The following is a 12133-nucleotide window of genomic DNA, read 5'->3' as shown; positions in this document are numbered from 1 at the left end:
AGTTTAGAAAGTAATAGCCACGAACGTTCATAAACAAACTGGTTTATTTAAAGACGATAGTAGTTCGGGCCGATCAAGCCGGCGCCATCTTGCGTCTCTCCCCTCCGTGGTTGCCAACCGAGGACTAGTTCTCCGCCGCACCGGGCGGTCAACTCAACGGATCGCTAACACTCGGCCGCAGTGGCGTCACAAGGGGGGGGGCGGGGGGGGGGGGGGGGGGGGAAGCGGCGGGCGGGCGGACTGTTTTGGGTGCAGCGCTCAGGGGGGGTGTCGCGGCGGGCCACGAGAACGGGGTGGGGGGGGGGGGGGGTCGCGGTGGGCTATTACCCCGGGTGCCGCTGACCCTCGTGGCGCCACTGCTCGGCCGTACTGACTATGGAGGGCAGCGGAGAAGAGCTCACTGGAGAAAAGGTTACCGGAGAAAAGCTGACAGGAAATCCGGCAGATGCGGAGAAAAGCTCACCGGCACTTGAGCGGATGCGGAGAAAGGCTCACCGATTTTTTTTTTTTTTCTTAGCTTAGGCGGATTGTAAGTCATACATGGCAGTTTGACACGATTAGAAGTCGTCACTTCATTAAAAATAAGTGTCCTCTTTTTTGTAATATTCTTGAAGTTTATAAGGCATATTTACTAATTCCTCAGAAATTAGCAATCACACATTCTGTATATTAATGGCGCCGCAAATATAAGATCAGGACATGGGACACCCATAAAAAAATACAACAATTTATTTACAGCTTGACAGTGCGCCATCGGTAGCTCTGTCAGATAAAAAGTTTTTTTTTTTTTTTTTTTTTTTTTTTTTTGCGAGCTATTATGAATGCGGTGTGTGAACCGTTTCAGCTCCAAAGGTTGTGTGGTGCCTGACATATAAGTAGGTGTTCGTTGATGCAATCAGTGTCGGCTACACTGTTTTTTTTAGTTATACAACTTTAGTTGCGAGAACAACTTTGTCCTGTCGTGTTTGTTGTCTTCACTCGGTCTTCGTCGCTTGAACGGTTTTCATCATGCATAACGTTTACCACTCGCCCAATTCGCTACTTTACGCAAGGCTAGTTCTTATATAGGTCCCGAGTAACAACGGTGACAGTGTGCAGCTCTGAAGTTCATGGGCGGTTCGCCATAAAAGGGCTCTATCACACAAAGGCAACGTGTGGAAAAAACCAGCACAAACCAGGTAGAAACCGTGCATGTCCGTGGAAGAAAAAAACCTCAATATCCTACTGACCGTTCTATCCTGTTTTCGAAGGTTAACAAAAGATTCAAGGATAATTTCAGGCACCATTTTGTTGCGCATGCATTTTGGGATTTTCGGCATTTACAGTTTTGCTTTTTGGGTTTTAGGCAAACATAATTAGGTTCTCGAACTTTTTTTCCTTTTTTTCAAGTTTATAAAGCATTTAGTTAGGCTTTCGTTGCCCTATAGAGAGTAAACCACAGAAAACACTCGCCTCGCCCACAATTATTAATTTGGGAGCAATATACCCAGTAAGCTTAAGAAAATATTACAAAAAAAAAAGGCATTTCCTTTTTTTAGAAAAAACGACTTAAGTTTAATGGCGGTTGATGTACGTTTCGCATGCTCCGACAGCCTCCATGTGAAAAGAAGAAAAAAATCGGTGAGCTTTTCGCCGCATGCGCTGAATGGCCGGTGAGCTTTCCTCCGCATCCGCCGGTTTTTGCGGTGAGCTTTTCTTCGGTGAGCTTTCCCCCGGTGAGCTTTTCTCAGGTAAGCTTTTCTCCGGGATTCGACTGAGGAAACGTCCTCGTTTCCCGTAGCGTCGTCATCGTCATCTGCATTGGATGACGATGACCAAGTCTTTAGGGAGCTGGTGTGGGCCGTCGTGACGTAATGTTTGCTTCTTGTCCCTTTTAGGGCAGAAACTTGGTATGCGTCTCTTGGCAGTACCTTCGTGACGACAAGGGGTCCTCGGTAGCGCTGCTGTGCCTTCGTCGGTTTGCCGGTGTGCTCAGGCACGGATCTTATGACGACGGTATCCCCGACTCTGAGTGTAGAGGCGGTCGCATTTTTACGCGCCGCCGTGACGGCGTTTCGCTTACCAATTTTGTTTATACGTCCCGGTACGTGTTGCACCTATAGCTTTTTTTTCCACCGCGGGCGAGGTTATGTCTTTCCCATGGCGGGTCATTGCCCGCAAGTCTCCTCCCCTAACCCAACGGCCGAGCATTCAGACACGCAAACCTACACAGCCAGTATAACCCCTAAGTGCACTTGTCAACAGGCCGGTCGTTTCGTAAACTAGACGAAGTGCCGTGGACGCCGATCTCGGGCGTAGGCCTCGACGGCGGAGACCGGGGATCATGTTCCAGTGGTCGCGGGGCTGGCTGCGGGGGTCCCGAGCGCGCCAGAGGTTTACGCAGCGACGTATAAGACGCAGCTTCGGGTACACCCCCACAGGGTGGTCCCCTTGCTTGGAATCCGGTGTGATCTTTCGCTGCACCTATGTTCGCGAGACCCACGTGTGTTGTGTCTGGCAAGTCCTAAGTTTACCTATTGATTTTAATGTCAAATTTGTCAAATTTGGGGGGTTTTACGTGTCAAACCAACGACGGGCATCTGGCACGCCCCAGCGGGGAACTGAGGATTAATTTCGACCACCTGGGATCTTTTGACGCGCAACCAAAATCTCGGCTACACGGCGCCTTCTCCGCAATATGCCTCCGTCATATTGCGGGCACCTCGGCCGGGATTCGAACCCGCCACATGGGGTATTAATTTTAACGTACCTAATGCTCACACGCCGAGGGACGGTTTTCCCCGTGAGGCACTTCTGGCGATTCTTGCTGGAATCATTGGAGTAGTTTATTTTTTTCCGTCCATAAATAAACCAGAGCTCGTGTCTCAATGTTTGAGCTCTAGCCGTGGGACCTGTCCTTGGGAGCTGACCTTTTGGCCTCCTGGCGAGGGTGGTTTTGCCCGTCCGACTGGTTGAGAGTATTTGTGTGTGTGTGCGTGCGTGCGTGTGTGTGTGCGTGTGTGTGTGTGCGTGTGTGTGCGTGTGCGTGTGTGTGTGTGTGCCTGTGTGTGCGTGTGCGTGTGCGTGCGTGCGTGTGTGTGTGTGTGTGTGTGTTTATACAGCCTAGAACTTGGTCTGCCTCAACGGGCGACGAGTCTGCCAGCTGTAGTTGAGCAATTTAGCCAGTGCAGTACAACCCCTAGCCTGGGGTCTTTAACGTGCATCACGCAGTAGTGATACACGACCGCACGCCGGTAGGATGCTCATCCAGCTCGAAACGGGCAGGGGTGGGGATTGAGCCCAGGATCCTGGGTTCTACAGCGCGAGCTTTCGCTCCACGTGCTCCAAGCTGGTGTGCGCTAGCCCACTCGGCCACCGATCCATCCTTGAGAGTGTACATCGGGGCCTGTGTACCCAATGGGATTTTAACTAGATCCTGACTGAATGGGGCAGATTTCAGCGCAGTGTCATAACCCCGGACCGAACGGAGCAGTAGTTCTCTTTCACGGTTTTAATAGTTGCAGTGTCATTTCGTCTTGTGTACCGTTTTTTTTTTTTTTTTCTTTAAGCAGGGCTTAGTTTTGTTTGCAGTATTTATGACAACTTCGCCTCCAAGTACGTTAACTCTCCGCCGTCGGCCACAACAAGAAGTCCAACTCCAACCAGCATCCAAACCACATCGTCTCCAATCCCCCCCCCCCCCCCCCCCCCCCCCCCCCCCGGTTTCCGACGGTAACTCAAGGTGGCCCATCGAGGTCCGGGACTAAAACAACCATCAACATGTCTACTCTGAGGGTGTCAGCTGCGCAGTGACAGAGGTAAAATCTTGCTTTGTACTTTTCCTGTTCGCCTAGGATTGTTTCTCACTGCCACTTGGAGCTGCTGAGGATCCGCATAGAGGATATTTTCCTCAGTTTCAATGAGCGCAAGTAGGGCTCCGTCATGGAACTTCGGGTTGTGCCCATGAAGTAGCTCGAACGGAGTTCTTCCGGTGCTTTCGTTAAGATGTGTTGAGGTTCAGCGTTTTTCAGCTTACCATCCTATGCGCGCTGGTCTGTCCCATCCATCGAGGTAATGATTGAGGGGATGAGGGTTCGATTGACCTCTCTCTTTCTACCTGGCCATTCCTCACGTGGGTGGCTCATCGAGTTGAGAACATGTTGGATCTCTCTGGACGCGCAGAAGTCTTCAAAAGCTTTGGACGTAAAACACGCTCCTTGATCTGTCACGATTCTTGTCGAGAGTCCGGAGCTGAGAATGAAGTTCTCCATTTATTTGATCACATCCTTTGTGGTCGTGTCACGTGAGGGATACAGCTTCACATATTTGGTCAAATTTTTGACAATAACTATAGTCCGTTGTAACCTAAGAACGAAGGGCGAGGGTAAGACGGGTTGGGGGGGAGGAAGCAGGCGGAACGCTAGAGAGAGAGGAGGTTTCCCCCTCTCTTCTCCAGCGTTCCGTCTGCTTCTCCTCCCCGACCCGTCTTACCCTCGCCCTTCGTTCTTAGGTTGCAACGGACTACAGAAGCTCCTTGCATTCAGAAGTGGGATCATCGAACGTTCATAAACAAACTGGTTTGTTTAAAGGCAATAAAACTTCCGGCCATCAAGGCCGGCGCCATCTTGCGTCTCTCTCTCCGTGGTTGCCAACCGAGGATCAGCTCTCCGCCGCACCTGGTTGTCTACTCGACAGTTAGCTAACGGCTATTCTGGCTATATATATATATTTTTACGGCTTTGGCTATATTTTGGGCTATACCTTCCAGCCGTTTGGCATTTTTTTGTGGGACCCTCTGGCAACACTGACTTTACGAGAATCTGGTTCCTGCGCACGAGCAGTGCCCGACGCCTCGTGTGTGAATGCACATGTCCGCTCCCTTCCTCACCCCCCCCCCCCCCCCACCCCCCTCTACCCTCGTTCTTCGCTCCCCACCCCTTCGCGCCTTGTCCTCAAAGAACAAATAGTGCTTTATTTTTGTCTCACGAAAGCGTTCTTTGCTTGTCGACGTTTCTATACACACGCCCACCCTGCACACACAGAAAACCTCTAATGAGACCTCGACCCTGCTCTTCCCTGACAGCGCTGTGAAAGCGAAATGCTGGCTGGACCAACCAGCTATGTGACTTCTGTCACTTCGCACTAGCGGATGCGTAAGGCGGAAACATAAGGGGTGCGATAGGAGCAGTTTATTGGAACAGAAAAAAATGTAGTACCACACCTGCTGTCAGTTTAAAGGCCGACGACCAGTTCGCGCTTTCCACTTTTCCCTCGCGTTCTCCTCTCCCCCTTCTACCCTGTACACCGTTGCATGTTTCCTCCTCCCCCACTGTGAGCAGGATCTTCTTTCTGCCTTGCAGAATCTCGAGTCTGCTCGTCGGCCTTTAAACAGTAACTTTTGACAGCAGGCATTATGTTGGCCGGGGAGCACAGCCAAAACGGCATGGGTCTTCGAAGCTGAACCCATACTCTTAGAAGCGAGAATGCTGGGGTGACCGAAATTTTAGGGAAAGGGAATACAGCCCGAGTTTTCTGAGAATAAACGGCGACCCACTTCGACAGCTGAGTTGAGAAGCCGCCTGTAAACGCGTGAAAATAGTAGTAGCGTGCTGTTCACTAAAAAGTGTGTGTGTGTGTGTTTGTGTGTGTCTGTGTGTGTGTGTGCGCGCGTGTGTGTGTGTGTGTGTGTGTGTGTGTGTGTGTGTGTGTGTGTGTGTGTGTGTGTGTGTGTGTGTGTGTGTGTGTGTGTGTGTGTGTGTGTGTGTGTGTTTAATAATTTCTAAACAGCAAAGTCAGTTCAGCTTAAAGATTGTGCATTCATATTTCGTGTTACGTTTTGGTTTTGATGAGTTTGGTGATCAAGAAAGAAGAACAACTGGGTCATTCGTCGGACAACAACCTCCATCAAGAGGGGATCCGTTTTAGTAGGTAAACCAGCCCCTAATTAGGCAACATGCAGCAAACATAGAAAAATCATATCTTCAGGGGAATCGTGTTTTGAAGCTCGCCGACGCCACGCTCAGATTAATTCGAACGGTGTCCGTGCCTTTATCGCCAAGTGCAATCGTCGCATGTTCATGGTCTTGCGCTGTCCCGGTTGGACAGCGCAAGACTCGTTTATCTCGAACACATGTTTAAGTCCTTTAAAACTTGATAGATTTGTTCTCCTAAAATTATTAACCTAAAATATTGGGTAGATACTACTGATTGTGTTTATTTTTGTTTTAATTTTGGTTGGGCCCAAACATTTCCCCCTTAAACACGCAGTAGATAGTGTGTGTCTTTTTCGTGTTTCTTTGGAGTAACGCAAAAGTAATCGAGTAAAGTAACGAAGTAATTCATCGATTACTTTTTAAGGGGAGTAATTTCTAACGGTAATCCATTACCTTTTAGGCAAAGTAATTGTAACTGTAATTAATTACTTTTTTGAAGTAACGGGAGCAAATTTCTGGCGAAAACGAACCCCATTTTCTCATTGAAATTTTTAGAAAATCCCTTATGACTTTTAAATGAAATATCGGTTCGTGCTGAAACTCTGGCGTCTCGTTCGGACCTCTAGCGCAACCTTTCGGCGGAGAATGACCCTTCGGCCATTCATAGTTTATTTTTGCTGTGAGAAAAAAAAAAAAAAAAAAAAAAAACACTTTGTAAATTGTTTTTGTAACACCCTGTACATCTTTTTTTGTTATTGTATTACCGCATGTGTTGCGAAGTCGCGTGTGTGTGTTCGATGCAGCATTTGAGGGGTGCCAATCGCTTTTTTTTTTTTTCGATGGCGCAACTTGTTTTTGCGTCGCGGGCGACGCTGCTGGCGTGTGCCGCTGACTCTGCCGCGCACCAAGTCGTTGCGCGCGATTATTGCGCCGTGGCGTGTTGGCGCTCTCGGCTCTGCGCGCGACATTTCTCTAGACACCTCGTCATTGGGCGAAGTGCGCCGTGCGAAGAGTGCCGCGTGGAAAGCCCAGAGGTCGGCTTTGGCAGGGCGAGCAAAGCGTAAAGGGCAACGGCGGCAGAAGCCTAAAGAGCTAATATACGACGTGGGACTCCGAACTTTGTGTGCACGTGTTTTTTGAGTAGTGTGCCGATGCTCCAGCGAGTGGCAGGTGGCGTCTGACGTCAAATCGGACGAGCACCGACGTCAAAGAAAAGTGGAGGAGGCGAGGAGAAAAGTCGTGATGTCGGTTTGCCCACAAAAGTCGTCAGACGACACGACTTCCGCAAAAACCATCACAATTGAAGCGGACGCTTCAATTTTGCAGGAGTCGTGTCGCCTGACGATTTTTGTAGTGTCCTATTTCGACAGGCCGCGTATAGAGGGAACTCCGCACCCTTCGAAATTTGGCGCTAGTGCGGCGGAGCGACGCGGTTTGTTTGTCCCTAGTGCCGCGGGCGCTTCTTCCCCAGAGTCGGTGACGTCACGACATCGATTAGCCAGATCAGCGCTCCCGGGCGGCAAAGAGACGAAGGGGCGTCGAGGAGCGAGGGGTGAAATTGTGTCACGGTCACGTCCGCGGAAGCGTCGGCAAGCCGCGCTCTTCTGCGCGGAATCCAATGTCGCGCACTCCGGAAGGAGCGCTGCCGCTCTCGCCTCGTTCTGGCTTGATAAACTTCACTGTTGTATTATTTTTAGCTCGCGCAAAAGTTGAGGCGGCCGGCGGAGGCGGGGAAAGAAAGTGCAAGCCGTCTCTGAGTACGCCGAGCCTGGCGTCAGCTCGTGTGGCGCGCCTACGTCTGAGCCGATCTTGTTGTTTGGTTCCTCCTGCCGCTCCCCCTTCCGCATGTGCCTCGGCTGCCCTTGAAACTTGCTCTAGGAAGCGACGCGAAAAAAAAAGCGCGAGCAACGCCGACATCTGATCTGCCGCTATGAGCGACGCATGGCGGCGGCGGCGCTGTGGCGAGTGCCATTCCGCTTCCGTAATGTGCAAAAGGTGGGTGCACGGGGGCGAAAAGCTATACTCTCATGAGAACGCTGTTTTGATAGCCCCCGGAAGTTATCTATAACGCTAGAGAAGTGATGTCCGAGTGCCACGTACAAGGAGACGTGTGTGGGAAGTTTCGCAGGGCCAAGTGCCCCAGGAACCTCTCGATCGGTACCCATGGGTATCGCTCGCCAGCGTTGTAAAGTGAAATGCCAGACAGGATTTTTTGCCCACTAAAACAAAGAAAGAAGAAGCAGGGGGAGTCCCAGCGGGATTCATGTCTTTTATGAGGCTGGAAGAGGAGGTTCTAGAACAAAAATAATAAAGGGCGAGGGACTCGACAGTGGAATGTTCACCAGCTGGATGTGGCATCGATCTGTCGGCGTCTTTAAATCAAGACAACCGGAAAGTACCCAGTTGTAGAAAAACCTACGGGGAGCAGACGCTATCGCACATACTTCTTAAACTACGTAATTATCTAAATACTCAAAGCATCCGACCTCTAACATCCAAAACGACAGATATTCGACTTTTTAAAGGGTGTCCATACATGACGATATTTCACGCAGTGTTATTGTTGTTGTCGTCGTATTTCTTTTTTGCTGGTTTGTGTTTTTTTTTTTTTTTTTATTTTGAGACGTATGCCTATATATTATGTAGAATTACAGCTGCATGCTGCGTGTGTCCATGAATTGTTGTCAGAGCTGTTTTTCGTTCTGTGTGCCAAAGTCAGTTTTGCATTGTTACACTGATTATTTATACATTTTATATTGTTTCTGCTTTTTATATTGAAACTTAATAGTTTCTGCATTTTTTTTTTTTTTGTGTGTGTGTTCTTTCTGCAGCGCCGCTGTCGTCAATTTCGGGGAGGGGGCTGAGGCCTCGTCAAACTGCACTTACGTATCTTTTTTTCTCGACCTCCTTACATCATGTACATTATGGAAAATAAAACATTATTACTATTATAAGTTCTAGACCGAGTCTAATTATATTTGCAGCGAAATCATTACGCCTTGTCCAAAAATTACACCTTCTGGTCCTGATGTAATTTGCAAGTCCAGTGTCTACTTATGCTGACATTGCGTGATTACGTATTGTGGTGCGTAATCTTCCACGTCGACGCAACTATTCTACGTGAAAATAACGTGATCAACGGATGATTCTAAACCCTAAACAAACTTGGGGACCCTGAGGAAAGCTTTCAAAAAAGTCACGCTGTTGGCAAGCTCCGACCTTTTCTCAACGATTGAACTCTCGGCCTGCTTGGTGCCTAAGGCTCGCTTGAAGCAGATTGTGTCTTTTTTCTTCCTCTTTTTTTAAACTTTTATACTATTGCCCATAGGTCCCAAGGTCACTGAGACGATGAACGTAAGCAACTGCACGAGGTTGTGCGGCCTTCTACTACATTTTATTTTTAAAACTAAACTGTACTGTCCTTTTCTCAGAAAAAGTTACTCCTTCACAGAAGCTCTGTCACGGTCGTACGTTATGTCACGGTTGCCTGAATTGTTCCATTGTTGTCTGTGTTTTTCGTTTTCGCACGTCTAAGTGTCACGAGAACTAGGAGCGAGGTTTTCGCTAACCTTTAGTTTTTACCCTTCTATAGTTACAGCGGCGAACTCACATAGGCGAATGACGCAGACAGATTTTCGCTACGTCACTGTTGCCTGTATTGTTCCATTGTTGTCTCTTTTTCTCGTTTTAGCACGATTGGGTTTCACGAGGACTAGTGAGGTTTTCGCTAACTTTTAGTTTTACTCCTTTATAGTTACACCGACGATCTCATATAAGCGAATGACACAGACAGATTTCAACGGTAGTTTACTCGAACGAAATCTACCCGTTAATTATCATCACAGATATCAGGATATATATATATATATATATATCACTAGGGGGCCCTACGTTAGAGTCGGGTGGTCTACTTTGAAACGAGCCCACTATTAGCCCCGAGAAGTTCGCGTGGCGCCCCCTTACGGCGAACCGGGGTGACGTCACGGCGAGGAGAGAATTTTTCCTCGGCTCGCCCCGCTCGCCCTGTGGAGGCTGTGACGACGCTAGCTGTCGGCGCGCTCGTTTCTATTTAATTTTTTTTTTTTGGCGTGTTTTTCGTAGGAAGTGGAAATTTTTATATGAACCTTTATTGAGGTATGGCCTGTAGCTACAGGCGAAACTTCAACCAACATTTTAAGCATGGTTGACAGGGCAGGCAACGCATGAATCACAGCTGGTATATAAAAATAAAGAAATATGGCCACAATTGCAGGAGCATTACTATAGATTTACATCTCGCAAAATGAATGCTGCTGATGGTCTAAATGAATTGGCAGGTTATGTTTTTTTGTTTTTTTTTTTTTGTATCTCTGTTTTTAAACAAGATCGCCGAAGCAGAAAAGCTGCATGCTGCTCGAGCAGCATGTTAAATACAGTCTGGGTCATCAAGAAAGAATCACAAGTAAGACAGCCCAAGTGCAGGGGAAAAGTAAAAAAAAACAAAAAAACAAGGAAAATTTATTATATACATTGCTTGCATTTGACCTTTGCTGGATTCGGATAGTATTTCAATGGACTTCACGGGTGGTATTTGTGGACTTGTTTATATCAACCCTCAAGTAATGTATAACAAACGTAAGCGAAGGTATCTAGCTCGTTATTAGCCCCTTAAGCCCCGAAATTGAGATTTTACTTAAATCGAATTGTCCTGAAGCTAAAATACCAGAAGCTTTTCTCACGCAGACTGTAGCCCTTCACAGGTTTCACATTTTCTGCTGCTGGTGCTGCATCTACCACTGGACAGACGTTCGAATGCTTGCTTTTACTCCTGTTTTCCTCTGATGTCAGAGAGTCCAGCTGTAGGGAGTTTGGAGGCTGAGGAAGCTCTTGGGGACCTGCAGCAGTGTCTCTTTTAATTGGAAATGACAATTCAGACTAAACGGTGTATTTTCGGAATAGGCTGGAATAAAGAACGTCAGGAAAAAGTATAAACATTCCATATTACGGCACTATTGCCGTGCATAGTTTGGCAGTTCAATACATATCATACAGACAACTGGGGGCAACTCGGCCGTTTTTTGCTGCTACCATACAAACTAATTTCCAGTGATTGTGCATCTTCTAAGAAATATGCCTACATACGTGTATAAACTATATAATTAATTCGCGAAGAAGCTACATTTATGTAACACAACCCTGTTCCACGAGCACTTTCAAGATCATCAGACGCACGGCCTTTAAAACATCTGCGAACCAGCGCATGCACAGTGGCAGCGCAGAGACAGGGTCACGAGCTACTTTGCCGACCACCCAAAGGCCCATGATATAAATGCCACTTCAAATGCCTTGAAAGCGGTATCTAATATCGTCTTAAATCATGAACGTGCAAGGAACAGAATTTCAGCGTCTGAAACGCTTGCGCCATCGCTTCACCGACCCCTCGCAAGATTGCCCTGTGTCGTGCGGACGGACGGGGAGGTTCTCCGCCGAAAGCTTTCGGGATTTGTAACCCAATTTTTAAGCTAAAAGGGACAAGCAGGCTTATAAAATGTACGGAAGCACTTCAATACCGGCCTAACTCAACGTCTTGCACACCAGGTAAACGAAGTCCAGCTCCTCGAAGAGCTAGCGGCACACAACGCCAAACCAGGAAACCGGTGCTGGGAGGCGAGCCGATGCGAGATCGCGGAGCGGAGTACTCCCCCTGACGTCACAGTACACCTCACCCAATCCGGGCGCGGCGACCGCAGCGACGCTTGTGCTCGCTCTCGGGGCTAATAGTCGCTGACAGGTCAAGAAGGAAGTGGAAGCACCTCACACCTCTTTCCACTTTAGTAGATCGAACGCGGGAGAGGAGGTCGCCTCCTCCCCAGCGTTCGCTCTTTCAAAAGGGAGAGAGGTGGGAGGTGGTTCCACTTCACTCTTAAAGGGGCACTGAAGTCATTTTTGAAGAAAGGTCGTTTTTGACCTTATATTGTTTGAAATGAGTTAGTTCCCACATATACCAAGTCCTATATTACAAAACCACGTATTCCATCTCGGGGCAATAAAAAAACATGTGGATTCTTTTTTCTCGACGACTACATTGTGTGGACCAATGAAAGCCCTACAATACGCGCAGATTCTGAATGATTTTATTATAAATTGTTTTGAAGAGAGTTTGATAGGGACACATTCGGATAAGACTCCTCTTTTTCTCCGCGGGCGAAGCCATCGCTTGCAACTCGCCGACAAGCGCGCTT

Source organism: Ixodes scapularis, unplaced genomic scaffold (genome assembly GCF_016920785.2).
Source record: "Ixodes scapularis isolate PalLabHiFi unplaced genomic scaffold, ASM1692078v2 PGA_scaffold9__187_contigs__length_104089568, whole genome shotgun sequence".
Lineage (NCBI taxonomy): Eukaryota > Metazoa > Arthropoda > Arachnida > Ixodida > Ixodidae > Ixodes > Ixodes scapularis.
This window is presented reverse-complemented; position numbering follows the sequence as displayed.